Source organism: Equus caballus, chromosome 10 (genome assembly GCF_041296265.1).
Source record: "Equus caballus isolate H_3958 breed thoroughbred chromosome 10, TB-T2T, whole genome shotgun sequence".
Classification (NCBI taxonomy): Eukaryota; Metazoa; Chordata; class Mammalia; order Perissodactyla; family Equidae; genus Equus; species Equus caballus.
The window spans coordinates 28,751,135-28,756,776 of NC_091693.1; the positions used below are offsets into that span (position 1 = coordinate 28,751,135).

The following is a 5,642-nucleotide window of genomic DNA, read 5'->3' on the forward strand; positions in this document are numbered from 1 at the left end:
GTGCAAGGGGACACAACCCAGGAACTTGAGGCCTGAATGCCTGCCCGTACTGCCCAGGCCCTCAGTGTTCTCATCACTGGGAACGTGACTGAGAAGCTGCCACATGCTTGGAGCCTTTTCTGGCCTCTGAGCCTTGCAGAGGTGTGAGCTTGAGGTTGGTATGACATGTCACCCTCTTGGGGTATACTGGGCTTCCTTTCTCTTCCTTTTCTCCTTCCTCAAAAGGTCACTGAGTGCATGCTAGGTGCCAGGCCCTGTGGGTTCAGCAGGGAAGGAGACAGGCAAAGTTCCTGCCCTGTTGAAGCCTAGTCTGGTTGGAGAGTTGGACATTGAGACCACCAGTCACAATTAGGGTATTCTTCTTTGGAGGGGTTGGGGGCAAGAGGAGGTGAGCAAAGAGGTAGACTTGGCCAGGGGTGGCTTTGCACTTCCTGCCGTGTGATGTCTTCACCTTGGGCCACATATGCATCTATACACCTGTGAGGAGATGACAGCCATGAAACAGGTAGGAGAGATGGTCAGTTACAATGTCACTTGTCCTGGCATTTGTTGACTCACATATTCACACAGATCTATGCAGAGCCTTTGCCTGTTGGCCCTCTGCATCAAGAGATAGAAACCATAGCACTTAAAAAAAAAAAAAAAAGCACTTTTACTAAGCTGTAATTCACATACCAAGAAAGCATACAATTCTTGGGTTTTAGTGTGTTCACAAAGTGTGCAACCACCAGCACTGTCTAATACCGTAATTTAATTACCTCCAAAGAAACTCCGTGCCCATTAGTGGTCACTCCCCATTCTTCCCTCTCCTAATGCCGTGGCAGCCAGTAATCTCCTTTGTGTCTCTCTAGATTTGCTTATTCTGGACATTCCATTAAATGGAATCATACAGTATGTGGCTTTTTATGACTGGCTTCTTTCATTGAGGATAATGTTTTCGGTGTTCATCTATGTTGTAGCATGTCAGCACCTCACTCATTTTTATGGCTAAATAACATTCTGATGTATGGATATATCCCATTCTGTTTATTCATTTATCCATTATTGGATATTTATGTTGTTTGCACCTCTTGGCTGTTGTGAACATGTATCTATGTGTTTTTGCGTGGACAAATGTCTTCATTTCTCTTGATTGTATACCCAGGAGTGAAAGTGCTGGGTCCTTTTGAGGAACTTCTTTTAAAGACTTTATTTTTTTCCCCTTTTTCTCCCCAAAGCCCCCTGTGTACATAGTTGTGTATTTTTAGTTGTGGGTCCTTCTAGTTGTGGCATGTAAGACGCCGCCTCAGCATGCCTTGATGAGCGGTGCCATGTCCGCACCCAGGGTTCAAACTGGCGAAACCCTGGGCTGCTGAAGCGCAGCATGCGAACTTAACCACTTGGCCACAGGGCCGGCCCCTTTTTGAGGAACTTCTAACATACCACTTGTTTTAACAGAGGGAATTTGATGTAAAGAATTTAACGTAGGTATTGAAGGAGTAAAAAAGGACAAAAAGAACCCTCAGGTGTCATGGTGGTAGGCACTGCAGGGGACACTGCACTTCTAGAGCTGTGGGAACAAAGGGAAAAGGTTGGAGTTATGACAGAAACTCAAAGGAGGGGCTGGGACCCAGACCTCTGAGGAGGGGCTGCCGCTGGATGGTGCTGGGGTCTCGAGGAGGACATGATGAAGCTGGTTCTACACTTGCTGGAAAAGCTGAAAACTGGATTCAGCTACTGCTGAGGAAAACCTTGAATACACATGACTGGTTTTCACCGAGGCCTGAACCTGAGGTGCAGGTGAGACATCTTGGATGCGTGTGTCTGTGGTCCTCATGGGGTGTTGGGTTGTACTGCTGGGCTCTTTTCTAAGCCCATTGCCAGCGTTTTGAGGCAGGCTATCTCCTGAACAACAGCAAGCATTTGCCTCCTCCTTAGAGGTTTTACCCCGGTTCCAGTTCCCAGCTTCCCACTGAATCGATGCTTAAGTGACACACACTAAAAAGAGACTTTGCATTGTAACGATGTGCATGTTGGAACAAGAGCCTACTGGTCACTGAATGGGCTCTGGCCTGGTACTCATGTGGATCCTGTGGGGCATGCTTGGTTATGTCCACTCAGCCTTGAAATCCCATGGTTTCCAGTTCGCCACAATTCACATTTACATCAAGACTCCTGCCTTTGCTCTATGTCCTTACTTAATCTTGGCCAGATCCCTGAGCTCTTCCTTGACTGTCACTGTTGCGGTGTGTTTGGGGGTCCCCAAAACCACCATTAGGCTCAATGATTTGTTAGAAGAAGTCACAGAATTCAGCAAGATTGTTATACTTATGATTATACTTTCTTACAGTGAAAGGATATAGATTAAGTTTAGCAAGGGAAAAGGTGCATAGTCTGGGAGATCTCAGGCATGAGCTTCTAGATGTCCTTTCCCAGGGGAGTCATGTGGACGGTGCTTAATTCTCCCAGCACTGATGTGTGACAACACACACAGGGTGTTGTCAACCAGAGAGGCTCACCTGAGCCAGGTGTACTGACTTCTTATTTGGGTCAGTCACACAGTCATGACTGACCTAAGTTACTCAGTCTCAACTTCCCCCAGAGGTCACACTGATACAGTGTGGCCCAAGGTCACTACCTTAAGTCACCTTGTTAGCAGAATCTATCTGGCCCAAGGCCTTAGGTAAACAAAGATACTCTTAACAGGCAGAATATTCCAGCAGTTAGAGATACCTCCCAGGAGCAGGTCAAGAGCCAAACCTTTGGAATGTTAGGATTTGGACAACCCAGGCCTGCTGAGTCAACCCTTTACTGCACACCTGGCTGCAGGTGAAGGAAGCTTCTAATGACTGTTTCCTCGTGTTTCAATGACTTGGGTTCAGGGGCCTTGGGTGTACTCTTGAGGTATGCGTATGTATGTGGCCCAGAGTGGGGCTGCATGCCAGCCAGGGCAGGGAATTCTGTGTGATATAGAGGGCAGGCCCATGTCTTGTCCAGCTCAGTCTCAGGCCACTGGCCAGCCCAAGCTGGTGCAAGGAACACTTGAGGACACTGGCCATATGTTGACTGCCTGATTGATTGATTGCCTTCGGTGCTGACCCCTGTGTCCTCAAGGTGGAGCTGAGGACACTGACTCCCCTCTCCCCTCAGTGTTGGCCCCTCCTGAGGACCAGTGTTCTGGTGACCTAGCAGAGCCAGCCGAGCCCTTCACAGATGGAGCTGAGGTGAGCTGTGAGTCCTCCAAAGTCAGAGATGCCACATCCTGCTGTCCATGTCCCCAACCTTTCACCACCACGGGCCATGGAGGGTCACATTCAGTAGCTGTGTCCAGCAGCTCCCCCAACACACCTCCCTTATCCTTAGGCCTGACCCAGGAGCCTGCCCTGTAGGCTCCCCCAGCTCATGCTTCTGAGAGCCAGGCCTCCCCAGGCTCACACTGCCTGAATAGTGGAGTAGGTGCTTGTCCCCACAACTCAGGACCCCAGCGCCCAAACCCACAGGCACAAGAGTGAGGTTGGGGCCCAGATAGATTGGTTGCCTGGTCTCTTCTGGCTGTGGACAGACAGCAGTGCTGCCAGAAAAGCCATAATCCAGGTTTTATCCTTGGCACCCAGTTGACTATTTATTTATTTATTTAAAGATTGGCACCTGGGCTAACAACTGTTGCCAATCTTTTTTTTTTTTTTCTGCTTTATCTCCCCAAACCCCCACTGTACATAGTTGTATATCTTAGTTGCAGGTCCTTCTAGTTGTGGGATGTGGGACGCCGCCTCAACGTGGCCTGACGAGCGGTGCCATGTCCGCACCCAGGATCCGAACCCTGGGCCGCCGCAGCGGAGCACGCGAACTTAACCACTCGGCCACGGAGCTGGCCCCCCAGTTGACAATTTAAAATGGCATCAGATAGCCCCAGAGGACACAGACTTGTGGGCAGGACTGACCATACCAGCCTGCAGCGAGGCCTGGGCTTCCTCTCCTGTCTAGGGTGCCTCGGCTGTGCCTCCTGGGCTGTCTCTGATCTTGGCTTTGCTTCTCTCAGGCTCCTCCCCATCTCACTGTCCACCCCTGGGCTCTGCCTGACTTTTCAAAAGTGGGTTTTCATTTATTAGTTTAGTTGTAGTTTCTCTTGCACAGAGGTAGAAAGAAATATGCTAATCTTGTCTGTCCTCTCACTTTTAAAAAAATTTCAAAATATATGTGCATTATAAGTAATTCAAACGTTAACAAAAGTATGTAAAATTTCAAGCCTCCCCCCTCGTCTGCCTCTCTGAGATGGCCACTGTTACCCGTCATGTGTCCTTACTCCCTTCTCTCATGTATGCACATGTATGTGTGTTGAGCAGTACATAGACGTTTCCAAAGAAAGCCCCGTCAGTGCTTTGCACCCCGTTGTTTTCACCTGGTTTCATGTTGGGGGCCCTTCCACTCTCACAAATGTTTTTATTTATTTATTTATTGAGGAAGATTAGCCCTGAGCTAACATCTGCTGCCAATCTTCCTCTTTTTGCTGAGGAAGACTGGCCCTGAGCTAACATCTGTGCTCATTGTTCTGTACTTTATATGTGGGATGCCTACCATAGCATGGCTTGCCAAGTGGTGCCATGTCTGCACCCAGGATCTGAACTGGCGAACCCCAGGCCGCCGAAGTGGAATGTGCGAACTTAACCACTGTGCCACTGGGCCAGCCCCTTTCACAAATGTTTTTTTATCAGCAAATAATTTATTATCTCAAGTGAACTCAAATACATGGTTTTAAAAGCCTTGATGAATTCTCAAGTGTGATTTTATTACATCTTGGGCCTCTTGGAGCACAGTGTACCCAGTTTTTTAGTGGAAGCCCATGAGAAAGCCAGGCTTACTGTGCAGCACCCTGGGCACGGTGTCCCTGACACCTGCTCACTGTACTGAGCTCTTCCTGTGTTCAGAGGTGGGGCTCGCGGAGCTGGGTGGACATCTAGTCAGGAGAGGGGTTCCACTTGTTTTCTGGTCCTCTCACCCTTCAGCTGGGCTTCAGGCCCTGCAGACAGTAAGGGCTGACCCCAGAGGGGCCTCCAAAGAGACTCAGGGATCCAGAGGGTGGGCCTGGGTGGGAGGATTGCCTGCCACACACCTTTCTGTTCTGTTCCTCTGGGGCCCTGGATGCTTGTCACCCTGTCCTGTCCTCTGAAATGATGCTGTGCCCCAGCTGACTGGATGGGCAGAGGGAGCAGAGACTTCAGCCTGTGGTGGGTGAGCTAGTGAGCACTCACCAGGCCTCCCAGCATCCTCATGGTTGCACGCACTCTCTGGCCAGACCTGGGTGCTAATTCTCCCTCTCCCCTTGTCCTCCCCTCTCCCTGGTCTCTCTGGCCTGCACTCTCTCTCTCTCCCAGTTTCCATTTGACTCCTACCATGCCCCTTTGACTCTCTTCTTCCCATGGACACGGGCTCATTCCAACTGTTGGTGGCGCTTGGAGACCAGGCCCTGCATCCCACATGGGAAGACTAGGGGCCACATGATGCCCTGCAGAAGGAGGCCTGCAGGGAGGTGACCCATTTGGGTAAGGATGCGGGTTTCTGGGTGTGGGTTGGTCTTATTGTAAGATACACAGGTCCTCAGGTGAGTGGTCCCTGTTTCCAGCCATGGGCCCCACCTAGAGGAATCCTTTACCTGAGCCTGCCTG

The 5,642-nt window shown here is 50.1% G+C and overlaps 1 long non-coding RNA gene across 1 annotated transcript; it reads left to right on the plus strand.

Moving 5' to 3' along the window:
- Positions 1 to 316: 316 nt before the first annotated feature.
- Positions 317 to 4,744, plus strand: LOC138915974 (uncharacterized). Its single transcript, XR_011422534.1, has 3 exons — positions 317 to 1,779; positions 3,130 to 3,203; positions 3,713 to 4,744. It is a non-coding gene; the product is annotated as an uncharacterized lncRNA (long non-coding RNA).
- The last annotated feature ends 898 nt before the right edge of the window (positions 4,745 to 5,642 follow it).